General features: G+C 35.4%; 1 long non-coding RNA gene across 8 annotated transcripts in view; it reads right to left on the reverse strand.

Moving 5' to 3' along the window:
- The window catches only part of LOC147655562 (uncharacterized), a 43,632-nt gene that overhangs the window by 805 nt on the left and 21,676 nt on the right, over positions 1–21,151 (reverse strand). For 4 of the 8 annotated variants that reach the window (XR_015289107.1, XR_015289104.1, XR_015289103.1 and 1 more), the window contains 6 exons: positions 14,450–14,545; positions 13,769–13,838; positions 4,767–4,846; positions 3,939–4,067; positions 2,014–2,069; positions 175–213 (listed from right to left, as the gene is read on the reverse strand). This is a non-coding gene — a long non-coding RNA (uncharacterized LOC147655562). The remainder of the gene's footprint in view (positions 1–174; positions 214–2,013; positions 2,070–3,938; positions 4,068–4,766; positions 4,847–13,768; positions 13,839–14,449; positions 14,546–21,151) is intronic. The other 4 variants (XR_015289109.1, XR_015289106.1, XR_015289102.1 and 1 more) reach the window with 3 other exon arrangements.

Raw genomic sequence — 21,151 nt, forward strand, 5'->3', positions numbered from 1 at the left:
AGAGCAGCAATAGCCGTCCCTAGCTGACTCTCAAGATGAGAACCAGAAGACCAGCTGCCTCAAGTGGTGGCCTTTCGCACAACCTGGGGAACAAACAGGAGGAACTGGAGCTCCATGTCCACTCAGAAAGTTATGATATTGTAGGAAAAATTGAAGCATGGTGGGACAACTCACATGACTGGTGGATCATGATGGATGGCTCTAGGCTGCTTCCTAAAAAGAGATGGGGAAGAAGAAGAGGAGGAGTCAAAGTCATGTTCTGTGTTCTAGACACCTTAGGTGTCTAGAAGTAAACTGCAGCCACTGTAAAACCCCTATTGGATGTCTCTGGGTCAAGACCAGAGGGGCATTTTACAGGGGGCATCTGCTTCCAAACCCAGATGATAAGCTCAAGAAAGGAATTATTGGGTGACTTAAGCAAGTTTCAGGTCAAAAGAACCTGGTTCTTATGGTGACTTCAACAACCCAGAAAAATCCCAGGTCACCCACTAAGTTCCTGGAATGAGTAGAACGCTGCTTTCCTAACATGTGAGATATGCCAACAAGGAATGAGTAGCCATTGGACTTCCTACTCACAAACCAAGAAAACTTTCTTTGTACTATCTCAATTTATTACGGTCTTGGCTGCACTTATCACTGTGTTGTGGAATTAGGGCTTCTGCTGAGCATGATGAGGGTGAGAACTAAGATAAAGTTTATAGATTCTAGAAGAGCAAGCTTCAGCTTGCTCAGAGCTCAGCTGAGAGGGATTCTGTAGGAATTTTCCATAGACTATAAAGCAGCTAGTGAGTGCTGGCAGTTTTTTGGAGAACACTCTTGGAAGCACAAAAACTGTTGGTCATCTTTAGAAGAAGTGGAGCAAGAGATCCCTTTGACTTAACTGTGAGCTTCTGGGTCTGGTAAAACCCAAAAGAGAAGTGTACCAGAGATGGGAGAGCAGACAGATACCTGTTGAGAACTACATGGCATTTCCAGAGCATGCAAACATGAAGTTAGCATTCAGCTTGAATTAAAATTAGTCAGAGATGTCAAAAACTACAAGATGATTCTTCAAGGATGTAAATCACAATCAGAAGCAGAAGAAAATATCAGCCTGCTAACAAAGGGGAGAGGGGAATTTGTTCCCAACACTGAAAAAGCAGTTTTTCAACACATTCTTCATCTCTGTCTTAACCAATGCTGCTGGGCTCCCAACCTTGGGAAAAAAAAATCCAGGCTGATGTGAATACAGCACCTTCAGTGAAGAGTTGGTGTGTGAACTATTGTTGTATGACACCGCAAGCAAATCATGTCCAGGGAAGGTGCAGCCACTGGTGACCAACATGGGAAATCAGTAAGACGGGTCTCCTTTTGGTTAAACTCAGGAGTCCATTTATTAGGGTGTCACTGAGCATAAACCAGAGACAAAGAATCCAGAACAAAGGCAGGGTAGTGGGTTTTATGGTCCTCCTGGGACTTAAAGCCATACCTCACACTTTTAACACTGCCTGTCTAAAATCAAATCCCTGCCTCTTTGGGTGGAGACACTCCACAAACTATAACAAAATAATTCTTCTCTAGAAGGTATCTCCTATCTCTTTATCTATCTTATTTCTCTAGATAAGTTTGATAAAAATAATCAAGGAAAAAATATTTTATCAAGATGATGCATTTTGGCTCTTGAAATAAAATACTTAAGGTTTTCAATGAAAATCAATTATCTGAAGTAAACTTTTCAAAATTTGATTAAGTACTCATAACTATAAATTGAATTAAATAGTCTGCCCCCAAATTTATGCTTAGCAAATATCTCAAAAACAATTCAGCAGTTCTGCCCGGAAAAAAGTCTGAGACTAACATGATAAAGCAGGAAGTATTCAAATACCTGCTTCTTCCTTATGTTGCATTTTAAAAAACAAACAACAAGAAAGCCCTTTTATTAATTCAGTACTTGAATTTCCAGCCTTTTACTTTTCTTGGGTGTGTGTTTATCCTGATGTTTAAGAGAAAGGAAAACAGAGACCTCTGATTTACCGTATGAGTGTCAGTGGATGCTTCTTTCATCAGAAACATTGTGTGCCAATCAGGACCTTTATTGTTAATTCAGTTCAAGAAAACAAGAAAAACCAATTAAAATCTAACAGGTTACAATGTAACTACAAAATAAAACAGATGAGTTCTGATAGAATGATAAAGTGAAAAACGAGGTAAATAGCAGTCAGATGATTTGGCTGCTTATCTTGGCTATCTGTGGGAGTAGGCTTTGTTCTGTTTTCCTGTAAACTTTACACAAATTTGAGTTCTCTGGTAAAACTGGAAGGAATCACTGAAGTATCTTTAATGATAACTTTCAAGCAAGTGTAAAAATTAAAAATGGAGGATGAAATTTAATTATAGTATTTTGTTAGGGAAGATGTCAATTTCGAAATTTGTTCTAAAGTAAAAGGGAAAGATTATCTGTTAGCAAAGATATATTTTTAATAGAGTTGTGCTATGAGAAATATACGCAAAAGAGGCAATGATGTTAAAAAATGAAGCTTGTGGAGGTTCATCTACTGCAGCAGCTATCAGTCTTCTTTGTGAAGACTTCATTGAGTACTGTTGTCCCACATTCCTCAAAAACCTTAGTCATTCTGCTGAAACATGGTTTTGATTAAACATTTGATTAATCAATGGTAACTGATTATACCTCCTACTAGTGGTTGGAAGAATTATATTTTTTTACAGAAACTACGTATTTTCAGGAGCCTGTCAGATGTGGTCACAATGAGTTTGTTGATTCTTGTTTTACATGTGTATCTGGAGCAGGTTTTGGGTATACAGAACTCCAAAGATTGTCTTTTTCTTCTCAACATAGATAAAGACAATCATAATTTTCAAAACTAAGATAGACAAAACTCAAATAGACAAAACTAAGTAACAAAATTATTTTCTGGCTCTATTCTACTTCAAAACTTGAAAGCATTGCTTTTGTGATGTTTTTGATCCAATTGCTTTTCCAATGTTTTGGTACAATTGCATTTCCATATGTTCTATGCTTCCCAGTGAAAGTGAATCCAAACAACAAAAAGAAATCCAACAGACTGTACAATGAGGTATTAGCATTGTTTTTTTGCCTAGCATGATATATTTGTGCTTAAATTAACAGTTGAATATTAGTTCCTTCAAGAAGAGATCTTTGGGTTTATGTAAAGTAGTGCTTTCCAACTACAAAATTCTGGTTCATGTTTTGACAGCTGTAACTGGCTTTTTGAAGACTTAGAAAATGGGAAAATGAGACAACTAGAAAAAAAAAATTGAAGGACCATGGTTTTGATTACTTTTTTTTGCTAGCAAACCTCAGATTCTAGCACTTCATGCATCATCTATGGGTTCTTGTTTTCTCCCTGAGCTCATCTTAATTAAATATTTGGAGCCCATTCTTATTGCATACCTATGCATATTTACTTTGAGCTAAAATTGAAAATAGTTTTGGGTTTCCCACCAAATGTTTGGAGTTGGCATGCTGTCTGTTTGTTTTGTACGTAAAAGATTTCTCTTCCCTTAGGAAAGGTTTTCACTTGAACAAATGTCAGGCTGAAATACAAGAATCTGGTGGCAGGAGTTTTTGTTTCCCCATTTCCCAACAAAAAAACCCTGAGTGAAAACCATAAAAGCATAGAACAGCATTACTTTTCATTTTTTTTAATTTTAAGATAGAGCACAGGCATTTACTTATTCTTCTCTTTTTGTAAAGCTAAGGACTTGACTTGAATCCCTGTATTATAAACCCTACAAAATGAAACTCTCTATGATAGGAAATATACTTTGCTCAGGGATTTTTTCCTAACATGGATTAATAGAACACATACTTCATAGTATATAGAATACTATAATAGAACTTCATACTACATGCTTCAGTGCTGTTAAGCCAAAGGCAAATATTCAGTCATAACAAAACCTAGTGTTTGACATCCTACCTTCTCCTTTTAAAGTTATCCACTTCTGACCAACTTTAGTGTTGACAGTATAGTCCTTATTTCTCTGTTTTGTGAGTAGTCTTTCTTCTGCAGGCAATCTCAATAATAAACAGTAACTCATAGTGTTTACTAGAAAGGAGAAGAAAATGGTGTTTGATGTTCTTTGAATATTTCCATACATTCTTTGCAAAGAAATCACTGTGAGAAAGTTGTATTGAAACGTAAGTACATCTAGTGTTCTCAATACTGCTTTAGTATACACATCCAGTTTGCTTTTGTAAACTATTCGTTCTCAGTTCTCTTCCTTCTCTTCAATTAATTTTTGGAATACCAGGACGAAGACCAACCTTCTCTTGTTCCAAAATCAAACCAATCATTTTTACAAATTGTATCAGCAACAGGAATTTATAGTATAAATTTTAGTATCTTGATATTCAAATTTTCCTTGTAGATGTGGGGTTTTGTGGGTATTTTTTGGTTGCTTGTTTGGTTTCTTGTTTTTGCTTTTACATGACTTTTATTTTTTTACTTTGATATATGTGTCAGTAGTTCAAAATGAGACACAGATTCTGTTTTCAGAAGCTAGTTTAAAGAGAATCCATTAAGCACTCTATGAAATTTGCCACTTTTTGAAAATTAACACTAATTGAAAACAGAAATATAAAGAGAGTTCTGTAATTCTTTTGGTGGCTATGTATATTAAATCAGGCTGAGGGATAAACCCTTGAAACACAGAAATACTCTTATATAGGGTACTAAGTTATTTTTTATTATTTTGTAAATAAACTATCCAGGAATAAAAAAAACCTCAATATTGCAACTTTATACCTTGTTTTATAAGAGTAAAAGAACACATTTTCTTCTGCTTGAAAAATACATCCAAGGATTTTTATACAGTAGACATTCACCTGTAAGGACATTAAAAGAATGAGCCATTCTCTTCAGGTAGAGGAGCCCCAGAAAAGCCAAATATAACTGTTCTCACATAGCATAAAAAAAATCAAGGGGCTGGGAAAATTGACTTAATAGATAACACTGAAGTAGAAATGTTCAGCAAATGGGTGAGGGCTTGGCTGAGGAATTTCTACCAGTGAAGGTCAGGACCAGAAACATCTAAGCAACATAAACACAGTGTGTGGAGAGGAATTCCATAGTACAAACAGTGAACCTTTTTCCTTCCCAAAAGCATAACTGAGAGCAATGTGATAACATTGAGAGAGTATCATAGAAGGCCTCCAGAGTAAGCAGTGAGAGACTGAAAAATAACCTCTCTCACAAAAAAAAGAGGAAGTTCACTGTATACAATATACAAATTGTAGAATTAAAAAAAAAAAAAAATTCAAGTAGTGCTGTGGGGAAATAATCCTATATGTGATAAGGGTTCAAACAGAACAGCAGAACAAATCCAAGGCCACCAGCTAAAATACAGCAAGTTCCACCTCAATATGAGGAAAACATTTTTGCATTGTTGGTTGTAGAACACTGGAACAGGCTGCCCAGGGAGCTCATGGAATGTCCCTCCCTGGAAACATTCTAAACACAGCTCAGTCAGTTCCTGTGCAATCTCTCCAGGTCACCCTCCCTTGGCAGGGGGCTTGGACTGGATGATCTCCAGAACTTCTTTCCAATCCTAGAAGTTCTGTGAATCTGTGGATGCTCCTTTGGTCACTTTGGGTCAGCTGTCCTCGCTGTGTCTCTTTGAAACCTCCAGCCCTCTCACCAGTGTAGCCATACAAAAAGCAGAAAAGGCCTTGGCTCTGTATAAGCCCGGCTCAGCAATAACAAAAACATCTCTGTATTATCAACCCTATATTCAGCACAAACCCAAAACACAGCCCCATACCAGCCACTGTGAAAAAAATTAACTCTACCCCTGCCAAAACCAGTATACCATGTCCATTTAAAATACTCATATGTGAAAGCACAGTCTTATACCTAGACATGAAAGAGTACCTAAAAGTCAAAAGTAAGTGAATTGATCATATCTACTGGAACAGCAACTTTAACATGCTTTTGAATATTTTACTCTACATAATATTTTGTTTTCCAAGCACATATTGCTTCTTCTGATGTATTCTGTTGTCCTAGTCTGTGATGTCAGAGTATGAAATATTGTGAACTCTGTGCTTTATGTATTAGAAGTAGTTATGTATCAGGGGTGAGGAAGGGGGAGGTTTGCAAAATGGGATGTGGATTGTCTAGTAATGGCTTTTTTTTTTCCCACCCTTTGAATACAAATATGTATACCAGTGTTTGGGGGTACATAGAAATGCTGGTCCATAAATTATTTGAAACTTGCAAATATTTCCTGAGATTATCAACTGCAGGCCTGTTATCTGTAATTTGCAGATGCTACCTTTTGCTCAGCCTGGAGTATTTCAATTTAATTAACACTGTGCCCACTAATAAATTGATTTTGGATTTGCTATACATAGACTGTTTATACAAGGCTGCTATAGAAATCTTACTGAGTTTATTCTGGAAAGTTCAAACTGCAAGAAATGTTTGCAGACTCATTTTATTGTACTGAGGAAAGGAAACAATTGTGTTTCCATGCTGCACAGATCCAAGTTCCCATTTACTCTGGATGAGTTTACTCGTGCTGACCATTCACAGCTGTTGTAGCTCCTGAAGGGCATTTTGGGATTGATTAACCATCTGCTGATTCTGACTGTAACAGCTCAGTGACAGCAGCATGAAGGAATTTGCTTTAGATAAGCTGCAAAGATGTGGACACTACAAATACTCCTTCTCCAGAAGTTTCTCTGGTATTCTGGCTACTGCCATTGTGTAATAGGATTTGGATTCAATCTGAACTTTGGAAGTTTGTCTATTTTGGGTCTGTGTAGAGTATCTAAAAAAATTGATTAAAATGTGTTGCATATTAATATAAGGAAAAGATATATTTGGAATTTACTATGACATTTTTAAAGTTGACCCTTCATAATTTCAGGGTAAACAAGTATAAAAATGCAAGGAGATCTTTTTAACTGAAGCAGAGTCAAAGCACTAATTTGGAAGAAAAAGGGGGAAAAAATACCCCAAACAATCCAAAGAGAGCTGTTGTGTTACCATGTAACTGGAAACTTGATAGTGCTCCTGATTGTTATTCCAAATAAGATAAATATTCATTCTAAATTAGAGCTGGACATATGGTGCAAAGTTTCCCATGCTGAGTGCAAAATAGCTGGCCAAAATCTGCAATGTTTTATAAAGCTAGAAATATGTTAATTTTGGCAAATATATTTTGACTACTTTCCCTCTCTCTGTTTTAAAAACAGTATTTTGACAGGAATCATGGAAGTGAACTAATATTTTCAGTACACTTTATTCTTTCTAATGCAAAGATATATATTTCAGAATCATAAAAAAATATTATATAGAAATACCCTAAATACCATGCATTGGGAAAAGGTTAGTGATGACTGAAAACTGCGCACTAGGTATGCTGCATATAATAATACTGTTGATAATAACTATTTTTTTCTAAAACAAATAATTTATAATTTCAAATTAACTGAGCAGTATAGTACTCCTTTAAATTCAGTAATTTATTCTGCAAAAAATTGATTTAGACAGCCACATAGAGTTTGGCTCTATATTATCATCATTTATATACATATAAATCATTATGGCATAATAAGATTTAAAAATTAAAGTTCACCAAACTCTCTGGTCAAAGATGCAATAATTGAAACCTCTTAAGTGCCATTAATGGCACTCTTGACAGCAGTCACTTTCATATCCACAAATGCAAAACTGATAATAGAGAAAAGTACAACTGTCTTCTAATATTTTTAGGATTTTTCTATTCCTCTGTCTTCTGGTTTATTAAGATGCTGTATGTCTAAAAACATACAGCTTAAATATCTCAGTATGAATTGTGAACTGGGTATCTAACGGGAGATGGAGCAGCATAGTTCCATTTTATTGAACTTGTGCTTGAAGGGGAAGGAGTAAGCAAGCATTAAGGAAACTACTCTCCTGTAGCTGGGCTTCTGCCAAGAAATTTGATATGTCACAGTGCAACCTAGCCTGAAATGTGACTATAACTTATGATAAACTACAACACCCCTTTGGAAAAGAGGAATATCAATAATGGGCCCATCAATTTATAGCAACCTTGCTACTCCTGTAGAGTCAGGGAGTGACACTACTTCCTGATTTGTTTCATGTCTACATTTAGAAGTTATTGCCAAATCATCTTTTGCCTGACTTGCTCTTGTGGAGACAGTGTGAACTTCCAAATAAGCCAATTACATTTTAAAATGTTGGGGATTTTTCTATATCGTAATATAAAATCATGTTTTCTTACTTCTAACAAGTTTTATTTACAACTTTGTATCTCATTTTCCTAGCTATGTTATCCAAAATGTGGATATTATATCAAAATGTGGTGGGTTTGATTGCCTATCACAAGTGCTCCTCTGCTTGATTTAAACTCTAGCAAGGGCTAGTTGTAAAGAACAATTTTTTTTCTCATTTGTGTTTATATGAGCAAAATATCCCAGCTGCTTCAGTAAGACTCCATATAGTTGCATAGTCATCCAAACAGTTTATAGGACATGAAAAACAATTCTAATTACACAACCTAAAGTCTTTTATGGCAAATTCATGTCAAAGCTCAGAGAAGGGTGAAAATAAATGCCCATTAGAATCTTAGAATCTTAAGTTGGAAAGGATCTGTAAAGATCCAACTTTCTCCTCACAGGATTTTCTAAAACTAAACCATGTGACTAAAAGCATTGTCCAGGTGCTCCTCGACATCTGTCAGGACTGGTACTCTGACTACTTCTCTAGGGAGACTGTTCCCGTAACCAACTTTCTTCTCAGTGAAGAACCTTTTCCTAATGTCCCATCTGAAGTTCCTTTGATGCAGTTTCATTTTATTTGCTTGTGTTCTATTGCTTGTCACCAGAGAGAATAGATTAGTGCCTGGCTCTCTGTTGCCATCATTGGGAAAGTTGTATACTGCATGAGGATGCCACACAGCCTCTTTTCCAAGTTGAACAAAGCAAGTGACATCGCCTGCCCACCACAAGCTTTGCCCTTGAGGCTTTCCATCATTTTGGTCAACCTTTTTTGGATGCTCTCTAACAGCTTCGTACTTTTTCTATTTTGACACCCAAAACTGCACACAGGGCTTGAGATAAACCCACATCTTCCCCAGCACCTCCCTTGCCCAGCTGGCCATGCTGTACCTGATGCCCCCCAGGACGGGGTTGGCCCTCCTGGCTGCCAGGGCACTGCTGACTCATGGTCAGCTTTCCATTGACCCAGGACCCTTTCCATGGTACTTCTTTCTAGTATCTCATTCCCCAGTCTGCCCATACATACAGGGTTGCACCATCCCAGGTGCAGAATACAGAACTCGCTCTTGTTAAATTTCATATGGTTGGTGATTGCTCATCTCTCTAGTCTGTCCAGACCTCTCCGGAGGGCCTCTCTACCCTCTCTACCCATTATCCCTGTCAATGTTTGATTTCAATTTGTTATATTACCTTTAATGTTGTTCTTTATTGCTCTTTATCATCTAATTGTTGTCACAGAAGTAATGTCTTCTGCATTTTACTTCTCTCAGATATGCTGCATCTTAGTTTTAAATCTGTAAAATGTTCTGTATCTGTTTTGGGAGAGGAAGGGGGAACTTTCGTGGAACTTGACAACAATTTTGCTATTTAAATGATGGCAGCCTGTTAAGAGAGTTTGTGCTTCATACTGTTCTCCTGAATTTCCTTGTGGGAAATTATGTGGTTTTAGTCTAAGATTCTGTTTTCTTGTACAAATATGTTTACAGCCATGAGATTTTAATGGAGTAAACATTTAAAATAAAGCAGCCTCAGATTCTCCAGCAAGCAAAGAAATAACCAATATGCTGTTACATAATTTGATTTCTTTCTCTCCTCTCTTCTTACTGGTGCAAATATTATAAACGATAGAGCAATTTTAATAATTGCAAAGTCTGCAATTGATATGTAATGCATTTATAGTTTTACAACTGCTTCCTGTTTTTACTCTATATTTTAAAGAAAAGAGTCTGTATCGATTGTTGTTGTGCTTGTTGAAGGCAAAATTATTTTCCAACTTGCAATGGTAGTAATGGAAAAGGGTTACATTCACTGAAGACCATTACATGTACAGTTTGGAGCTTTTGCTGAAAGGAGATTTTGCTGCTGAAATTAGACATGACAAATTTTCAGAGATTAATGGTGTTGTTTCAAACATAAACTACTAGTTCAGATGGAGCCAAGAAACTCTGATAAGCTTCAATTTTTCTCAGTCCTGGAGAGTGAAATACACATCTTTCGTGGCTTTTGTTAAACTGTGATAGTGTAAAACTGTGTCAATAAGATAGTACAGCATAGAAAACTTCAATTCTTTCTTCTAAAATGTACTGAGAATTGATGTAATTTGGCATTGTCTGAAAACAGTGGGAATTTTTCAATAGGAAGAGGGTTATTTGTATATGGAGTAACTTTGAAAATCCCCACAGTTGCTTTTATCCTGCTTTAAGTGTTTCTGTACTTTAGAAGGAATGTGAAATATCAAAACACAGTATTTTTATCTTGGTTCAAATGCATGCAAACAAGTGTTTTATGCATTAATGCTGTTTATTAATGCATTTATGCATTAATAGATATCAGTTCTCCTGTTTTTCTCCTGTTCTACATGCAAAATAATTGTATTATAATTAATACTTGTTAGCTTGGACTTTAAAGAAGAAATTTATAGAAAATTTGCTGTTCCATGACATGTTTTTAATTCAGCAAAAAGCCTGGGATTTACATGAGAATTCAGACACAAGAAAGAACAAACTTACAGTCAGCTTAGTATTTGTAAAGAGTAAAACCTGGTATCCAGGTCACACTTATGCTTACAGTGTGATACTTTTTTCAAAAATATATGTAAACCATCCTAACTATCCACTGTCACTTGCTTTGTTTTTTTTTTCTTCCTGCTCTTTTATTTCTCCAAAGCTAATCCTTTTTCTAAATTTGCTTAGTTCTGTTTAAATGCATGTTTTCATTTGGATTTCCTTCAGTGTTAGGCAATGCTGTTAACTTTTTTTTGTATTGCCAGTATGGCACTGGTTTCCTCACCATACTCTTGGCCACTTTCCAAGACAAATTGATCAGCAGCCTGATGCCCTAGGAGTCAGTGTTCTGCCTGTGCCATTGCCAAGTAGCAGCGAAGTCTGAGCTGAGTTCAGAACCTCAACTGCAGTTTCTAAGAGCTCTTGTCTTTTTGGAGTTTCATAAATACACTGGCTCAGTTAGTACATGAGATTCTGAAGTAGAGGATTAAGTTTGGTGGAACCTATGAATAACTGTATCATATTCTGAGGGCTATCTTCTTCCGGGGAAATAAGGTCCAATTATCTGTTGCCATTGGCTTGATCTTCCATCTCTGCTTATTTCTAAGAAATGTGGTCTGGTTTAGTCTTGACTGACTTATTCTTCTGTAAGTCTCAGTTGCCTTTATTGTTGTCTCTCTTCTTGTCCTGTAGAGAAACTTCTCAAAAAACTCCTCAAAACAGCACAATGGATGTCATCATGGGGAATTCACCAATTTTTTTCTGACCCATTTTTCTAGCAATAGCTGCTTCTCTATGCAGTAACAAACACAGGAGTACAAAACATACTGAAAGAAGTGTTCAATAAAGAGTGGACCTAAAAAATCAAACCATGCTTTTATGTTCTATGACAATTCTTGTTGCTGTGCTCAGTTTGTCATATATTATAATAGCATCTGAACTGAAATAGCCCTGGGGCTTCCATGAATGTTTTATTCATAATATACCAGATACAGCATAAAGATATTTTTCTCCTCTGCTAGAACTGCATCAGTAGTATCAGTACTACACAAAAGAAGATCTTTAGTCACTTTTATTTGTTGTCTTAAGATCTGAAATCTTCCATTACAATCCATATCTGGAAATACAAATTGCTTAAATAAACTGTGTGGAGCTTCTGATATTTGCCTTTTTATCTCCTCACTGCATTATCATCTATAGTAGCATAGTAACAAGACAAAATCTTTCATGATACAGCCAACCGAACCAGAACTTCTAAGGAAAGCTCTTTTTGTATTTTTCTTTAATCGTTTGCAGCTCGATTTTACTGAGTGCCCAGTCTTGTCCTTGGGTCACAAAAATCCTGTATAATGCTTCTGGCTTGGGGTGGAAAGCAGCCCAGCCAAAAAAACTCACATATGAGCCAGAGCATGCCCAGGGGGCCAAGAAGGCCAGTGGCCTCCTGGCTGGTATCAAAATCACTGTGTCTGGCAGGACCAAGATTGTCCCTCTATACTGGGCACTGGTGAGGCCACATCTTAAGTCCAGTGATCACTTTTGAGCCTCTCACTACAAGAAGTACAATGAGGTGCTGGAGAGTGTCTAGAAAAGGACAACACAGATGGTGAAGGGTCTAGAGCAGAGACGCAATGTGATGAACAGATCACAGCCCCCATTCCCCACCCCCTCCACTGCTAAAGGCAGGTAAGGATAGAGAAAATTGAGGGTGAAGTTGAGCCCAGGAAGAAGAGAGGGGTGGGAGAGAAGGTGTTGCCAAGTTTTGAATATACATCTCATTATCCTGCTCTGAATTGATTGTCAATAAATTAAATTAATTTCCCCACATTGACTCTTTTTGCTCATGACAGTACTTGATAAATGTCCTTATCTTGACACACAAGCCTTTTGACATCTTTCTTCTCCCTTGGTCAGCTGAGGAGTGACAGAGTGACTTTTGTGGGTACCTTCACTCAACCTAAAACTACCTGAAATGAGGCTGTAGTGAGATGGGTGTTGGTCTTTTTTTCTGATGTAAAAAGTGATAGGACAAGGATAGCTTTGCCAGGGTAGGTTTCGACTGAATATTAGGATAAATTTCTTCGCTAAAAGAATTACCATTTTTTGGAACAGGCTGCCCAGGGAAGTGATTGAGTCACTATCCCTGGAGGTAATTGATGGAGATGTAAGTGTGGCCCTTAGAGATGTTCTAGGATTGACTTGATATCACTGGGTTAACAGTTGAACTTGACAACCTTAGAGTTCTTTTTCAGCCTGAATGGGTCTATGATTCTAGAAAAAGAATTGCCAGAGGGACACAGGTTGCTGCAGAGTACTAGAGTCTTCACCCAGCAGTGTAGGGCTGAAAAAACACTTGAGATATATAACATAAGAGCTGGCAATGTGCTGCAGAAAATGTTATTAGAGAAAGACACCATATTTGGTGTAAATAAATGCTTTGATTTTCATTATCAATGCAGACGTCTATGAAATAATATCAGATCTGACCTTTTCACTAATTAAAATGTGATTTTTAGACAGATGGTCAAGCTCACTTTAATATCACTTCTTAAAAGATGAAATCGTTTTAAACTTTACTTAAATGCAGTTTAGAATATGCTTGCTTCTATTCCAGAGCATTTTCCAGCTTTCTTTTTTTTTCTACAAGAAATTAGCATGTCAGAGCAAACATAATGTAAATTCTGTGATTATGACAGTGATTGATATTATGATATATGCTTTCTTAGCAGGGCAAATAATTTTGAATTTAGATAGGCAGTGTTCTCTGTTTTGTCTACCAGATGAAAGTAAAGCTTGACTTGTGTTTCCTTTCAAACTGATATTTTTTTTCACCTTTCTTAGTAGCTAGAAAAAAAGAAAATTTATTTCTAGAAATTGGTTACTTCAATGACTTCTCCTTAAGAAGGTAGCAAACTTTTTTTTGTAAATGTGTGAGGTGCTATGTTTCACTTCTACCCATCTATATAGTGATACAAGCAGATTTCTATTATGTTTGTCACCCTGCTACCTGCCACCTTACCTTTAAAGAAATACAGGCAGTGTACATATTCTTCAGGAATAATGAAAAGGCTGAGATCCTCCACTTCTGGCTACAAGAAGATTCAGGAACACTTGAAGTTAATATTCTACCACATTCTAATTTCTTCATCACACTTGTTTTTAGGATTAATATACTTGACTAAATAAATATCAATATACTTGTATAATAAAGTTCACCACATATATAAAATTATAGAAATATGTAATTAAAAATGGTAAAAACCACTATTTTAACTGTACAGAAAGGGTAGTTACTACAATCATATTTAAGTATTATATAAACATAACTGAGAATCATAAATGATCAAAGAGTACTGTAGACCTTGTCCTAGAATAATTCATACATATATATTGCTACATACAGAAATAATATATGCATAATTTTCACAGCAAACACCTAAAAGTACATGACATCATTGATGACATAAAGTATTACAGATTTCAGATGATTCACAGGAAGTGCTTGTAAGTGTCCCTCTCAACCTCTGGTCAATGTAATACCAATCAATTAGCTTTCACTCAAATAATACAGATCATCTTGAGATTTTGGATAAGAGGCCTTTTCCTCTTTGTTGTGGGATAGGAGCCCATGAGCAGGTAACTGTCAGGATTAGCTGATGTGCACTGAGACACCTTACAAGGCAGTATTTTTGGTACTCACCCAACATACTGTGGTTCTGCTGAAACTTGAGATATGTTATAGTACCCCATAGGCACTATGTATGTATCTTATTTATTTTGCTGAGCAAGAGAACACCTAAAAGCAGAAAGTCATTCAGTTGTTGTGCCCAAGTAACAATTATAGTCTAATCACATACTCTAATAGTCACATAAATCTCATTTTACTAATATCCCCATTTACTCAATGGCATGTCTTTTACAGGGCTGCAGATTCTTATCTCACTTTCCAACTTCAGTTTGGTATTCTTGATCTTTGGGCTTCACTGTTGTGGTAATGCACACATGAACAGCTAAAAGAGCTAGAAGAGCTGTTCTTATGTAGATCCATATAAAGTTTGTTTTATCAAATCAAAAGAGTAAACTTTTGACAAAATTGTTGTATTATTTCCTAATTGCTACAAGCAGAGACAGTTTGAAAGCATATAAGCACAAAATAGATCAATGAGTAAGCTTTCTTGTAGGATAAAAATTATCATTATTAGAAGTCATGTACTGCAAATGTAAAATTTCAGTTTTGGACAGATTATATTATTACCTGTTTTTACTATTTATTATACATTATTTATTTTTATTATTTATTATACATTATTTATTTTTATTATTTATTATTTATTTTATTATTTTTATTTATTTATTTATTTATTATTAGCTTATTTATTAGATTATTTAGCTCTCGGTATTTGAACTAACAATAGCATGATATTCATCTGAATAAAACACACAGCAATCATATAGTGTTGTCTTTCTTCATAGAGATACCAATTAGATACATGCATGAAGGGTACAGAAGGAGTGAGAAATTGAGGTGTGTAACTTATTAGCTTTGGTGTGGGAAAGACTTCTATTTTTGAGGTCACAATGGATATATGTATTTATATTTATCTATATCTATATTTATATATAATCTATAGCTATATTCATCTATATAATTTATATCTATATTTTTATATCTAATTTTAAACAAGTTGTTTGGTGTTTTTTTTTTTTATCTTCTAAATGTGTGATTTGCCTGTTCTTCCTACTATGGTTTTCAACTCTTCATGACTGGTTTCTTTCAATTTTAGATGTCAATAAGTACTATCTTGTCAACACAGGTCGAGGTTGTGTTCTCATTTTGGGCAATTAGAAAAAATCATTGCAGATATGCAAAACTCTTTTTTTCCTCCAATGCAGCTTTCAAGTACATGCACTGTCATTGTTTTTGACATATCTATAAACTCTGAATTAGATTTTTTTTTAAAATAAAAAGAAAACTATCTTATGATTTATTCTATTTCTCTTCAGATTTCTGAACTGTCATAGAAACTGTTGGTCTTCAATAAAACCTCAATAATTTTAAAAAAATTACATTAAGATATCCCTTTCTCCAAAAAGATTCTTCAGTTACTAAAGCCAGGTGTCCAGCTAGGATTCTACTGCAATGAACAACTGGCGAAAGCCTAGACTAAGAATTTCTGCTAGGTCTGGATAATTTCTCAGTGAAAGGTTTTCAGGGAATCTTAGTTGTTTAAGTTACTTGTCTTTTATGGTTATCTTAGGGTACAGCTAGTCAAAACATGTACTTCACAAGTTTTATTTCCTAAACTCAAATGAAGATTGACATTATTACAGTACATAACATTTTTCTCTCTTTCTATTACATCCAGTGAATCAGAGAGTTAATTAGTTTAAATAAAATTTGAAAATCAGACTGATTAACTAATTTATAAATAAAAGGAGATAATACTAATTATTTTTCAAAACTTAGCTATGGATCTTTAAATTTCAGTAGAGGACCATGTTTACATGAATGTATAGACACCCCCTGTATGATTACAGCTTTCACATACATACACCTCAAATTATCCAGTCAGTGAATCCTGTAAGCAGATAAATAATGCATATTATTGTCAGAGATGTGGATAATTTTCTAGTACTATCTTCTTGAGAAAGAAAGCAAATACCTTTGGTAATCATGCATGAAAAATGTAAAATAAGCTCCCAAAGTGTAAATATACAGATAGAAGTTTTATAGAGGTTAAGTTGATCAATGAGGACATATTAGAATAGACATCAAAGTTGCAGAGAGCAGAATAATGCATTAGAGGATAAATTTTCCCTACACAGAATAATTTTGGCTGTGGAATGCTTCAGCGAACAGGCTTAGTGAAGCCATTACAAGGCATTATTAAGAAACATTTAGATTATATTAAGTAGGTAAACATTCCATTCACAGAACAAATAAATATATGTAGGGAACATGACCTTTATTAGAAACCTTAAAAACTCTTCCTAAGAGTCATTTCTAGAACTGGATGAACCTAATTAGGAAAACCAGGGGTAATTCATACCAGAGAAATTCTGCTTTTTTCTTCCACTCCTACAGTAGTGTAAAGTGTGACAATCTTTCTTTTTGTTATTGATATGCCTCAGGGAGTCTGGACATTTCAGTGTATTTCTAGCCTAAAAGAAATCTAGAAATGTCATATTTGTAATCTCCCATCATATTTTATATGTCAAATTTAAGTGTCTTTGTACTGACAAAATTTGATATAAACTGTTATTGCTCTTGGTACACCATAAAGATTGGAATGAATGCCCTTGAGCATTTTATGACATTTCATTTTGTCATTAAGTTTATCATAATTAGAAAACCTGCATAATTAATCCATGTGCAGTGCAATCAATATTTTGTAATAGTTTTTTGGGGCAAAAGTTTGTATGTTTATATGACATTTCATATAGCAATTGAAAATATCACTTTTCTTTTTGGTTCCTTTTTTTTTTTTTTTCTGGATTAGCATTATCTTAGGGTTTTTTCCCTTCTTAAAAAAATGTGCTTAAAGGGATCTTGAAAAAACCCATGAAGTGTTTCTTCACAGGCTGCAGAAAAAAAAAACCAACACAACACCTCCCACCCGAAACACATCAAAGAAAATCATAGTCTAACCAACTCCCTTGAAATTTTTTTTGTATATTATCAGTAATTTCCATTATAAGTATAAAAGGATGTTCTTAGTATACTACAAAGCTTTGAAGTAACAGCACCTTCAAGGGCAAGTAAGTATTTTTCTAGCACTCAGACAACATTTGAATAAATACAAGTTTACTGCAGTAATGTTCATGTGTGTGCATGACTAAAGACATATAAAGATGTATAAAATACATACATATACATATACATATACATATACATATACATATACATATACATATACATAGGAAACATAAGTCCCATTTTTAATATGGAAAGAAATTAACATCCAGAGATTGTTCTGTGCCTGGCAAAATGATGACACAGATACTCCATGATGTCAAGGTATATGGAAAACAAGAAGGTGATTGGTGACTGCCAACACGGCTTCACTAAAGGCAAAAAATGCCTGAAAAAAATTTGTGGCTTTCGACAGTGAGATTTCAGACTGGGTGGTTAGGAGAAGAGTGACTACCATCATCTACCCATACTTGTGCTAAGCATTTGACATTTTTCTGAACAACATCAATCTCTAAAATGAACAAACATGGATTTGATGGATGGGTGTACTGGTTTCAAAACAAACCAGTGAAAGATTCCAAGTCAGAACTACAATTTAAAAGGAAAATTAAGATAAAGGCAATAATACAGAAACACTGACTTAAACTGACAGTTAGGATACAACCCAACATCCTGTTGGTTAGTGACAGTAGCAGTCTGTTTAAATGGTGGCTGCAGTCCTCTTGAAGTGATAGATGTGGTTCTGTTGAAGCAGTGATCCTGTGGAAGGGTCTGGTCTTCCTATGAAGGTCCAGTGGTGGTTATGTATCTCTTGTCCTCTGGGAATCCAGTGGGTAGTGCAGCTTGTGGTGTTCCAAAACTCAGATTGTATTCAGGCAGGAATGTTTTGTACCTACCTCTGGGTAGAGCATTCCACAATGTGATGATGTAATTTTATGAGACATGCAGTGAGACTTGATTGCCCATTAGCAGAGATAGCTCCCAGAGGGAGTTATCAGGGATGAGTCAGGGAAGAGATAGCGAACACTGCCCCACCTGTTTTTAAACAGTTTATGAAGATGGTCATAGAATACATACTTTTGGTTACATCTTACATTATAACCTAAGACAAAGGACCTCTTGGTGGGTAAGGAATTGGCTGGAAGTTTGTACTTGAATTGGTCAGTGGCTCAATGTCCAGAGAGAGACCAGTGATGAGCAGTGCACCTCAGGGTTTGAAGCATGTGGAACTCTGAATTTAAAATATACAGCACACACATACACAGACACACAGACACAGACACACACACACATATATATATATATATATACATATATATATATACACATATATATATATACACATATATATATACGTATGTATATATACAGATTTGTGTATATAGATTTGTATTTATTGATATATATATGTGTACATAAAATGCCATTCACTTGGGCATCAGAAATGTGACTTAGCTTGCTAGCTAATCATACAGATGTACATACAGATGTACAAAAGCATAAATATTACAGAGAAAGAAAGAAAAACAGAAAGCAAAAAAAAGGAAATTTCTACTAAACCGATACTATTCATATTTTCTGTATCATAATTAATGTACCTTTTATTTCATTATATGGTCATGAATGCAGTGTTACTTTGTCTGATAAGTTTACTTTAAAAAAACATGAAGAGCTTTTTAACAGATTTCTAAGAAAACAAGGTTCATAAATCACAGTATTTTCACAAACACCTTAGCTTTTGTCACTTCACTCTGTGATTTACTCCACCTATTTTCAAAAAAGTCTGACTGCATCAACTGAGTTGAAGAAAACCCAATAAAAACTATGTTTATGAAGGTTTTCTGAGAACTGACAACTGAGTTAAGACTGTTTCAGTATGGGTAGAATGCATTTGTACTGTATTTTGTTTAAAAGATTCTAAGTGGAATGGTGAACATGTCTGCAGAAAAGATGCTGCATCTGCTGCTGTTCCTTAGCAAAAGGACATAACCGAGAGGCCACCAGATTGATATATTAACAGGGCTGCTGATTCCAGAAAATATAACAAAAATTCACTGAATGGGACTTGATTTTATTTAAAGCTTGTCAAAACACAAGGAAAATACACTAGAGAGACACTATTTTATTTGGCAATTGTGAAATTATTAGTCATATTCTTGAAGATGTGTAAAAAATTAAAAATTAATGGGGGATTTTCTACCCTTTAAATGTCTCTCTAGAAGCTGCCAAATGGAGCTCTTGGAATTCTAAGGCATTTGGGGTATTTCAGTTCACTTGTGATAATCACACAATGCATACATTGTTTGATGAAGTTTCTGATGAAGTTTCTGACATTGTTGCATAGCAACTGAATCCAGCCAAAGAAATTCTGACAAATACATAATTATATAAAATAATTGAACCAGCAGGTATACTGACTGCACGTAAAAGAAACATACAGTGTGTTTTGTGAAAATAATTTACTAACCACCACCTTACTGACAAGACTGGGGGCTGTAAAAGTAAACTAATAAAATAAGCTAGGAAGGAGACATTCGCATTTATAGCAATGAACTTTTAATTTTATAATCATCTTAAATCAAGACTTATGAAAATGTAATGAAGTCCAAATTACTGTTAATAGTTGTTTCATTTCTCTGAGAATAAGCTTCTTGCACTTCAATAATCTACACTGATAGTAAATAATCTAAGCAGCATGGTACAAAAGATAGTGTTATATATATTTTAAATGAAGCTGTTTAAGGAATAAAAATGCAATAGCTTGAGGAGCAAAGTCATTTCTGAAGAAGTAAATAGTAAAAGTAGCCTTGGAGGAAAAATAAACAAGCTTTATAACATTTGAAAATAACACACTTTCGTTCAAGCATTGTCTTCTTCTACATGTTGCCTTTGGTCTGAGAAGGCTTTGTGCCTTTGACCAGCACTGTCCCTCTGTCAGAGCCCTGAGGGCACTGTAGGACCCACTGTCCTGGTGTCTTTGTTTCTTCTGCCCCTATGGTCCAAGAGTCTATTTCAGACCCCGGGGCCATAAGTAGCGCTGTAGCAGGCATCTTCACTTTCCAACATTCTGACCCATCCTTGGCCCCTAGCCCAGGGACTTGAACAATCCCTGGGGCTGGGGATGTCCTGGTGCTCCTTGGCTGCCTGTCACCTAGATGAGGTGGTGGTATGGGCCCTGGCTGGTCACAGGGAGTTTCAAGTGTTCCCATCCTAAAGCCCATAGGAAGAAAGTGGATCTCATGGCACCCTGACTACATGCTTAGCTGAACACTAAAACATTTGAATTAGAAATGACAGATAAAAGATACCACTGTGGACTTTCCTTCCTGAAATGGCACTAAGAATCATTACTTCATTCGTTAGAAGCATTATTTGCTTTAGTTGCAGTCAAGATATTTTTTAAGCATTTATTTTACCAGACCTAATTCAGAAAAGTTCTTCTTCTTTTAAAGATAAGCATTTTTGGTAACATTTGTTTTTATATACTTCTCCCACTATGCTATTTTTCAGTTGATAGGAGGATGGATCGAGACAGGTATCATTGATTTGCTTTCAGAGTGGAAGTGGTATGTTAATAACTCAGAAATAAGGATAAAGCATAACCTTGAAAGGTGACCTAACCACTGAGAAGATTCAAGATATCTGGAAATTTTGATAAATTCCTTATCCCACTGAAAATATATCTTTAAAAATGTTTTTTATAAATTT

Source organism: Cyanistes caeruleus, chromosome 1 (assembly GCF_971803275.1).
Source record: "Cyanistes caeruleus chromosome 1, bCyaCae1.hap1.1, whole genome shotgun sequence".
Classification (NCBI taxonomy): domain Eukaryota; kingdom Metazoa; phylum Chordata; class Aves; order Passeriformes; family Paridae; genus Cyanistes; species Cyanistes caeruleus.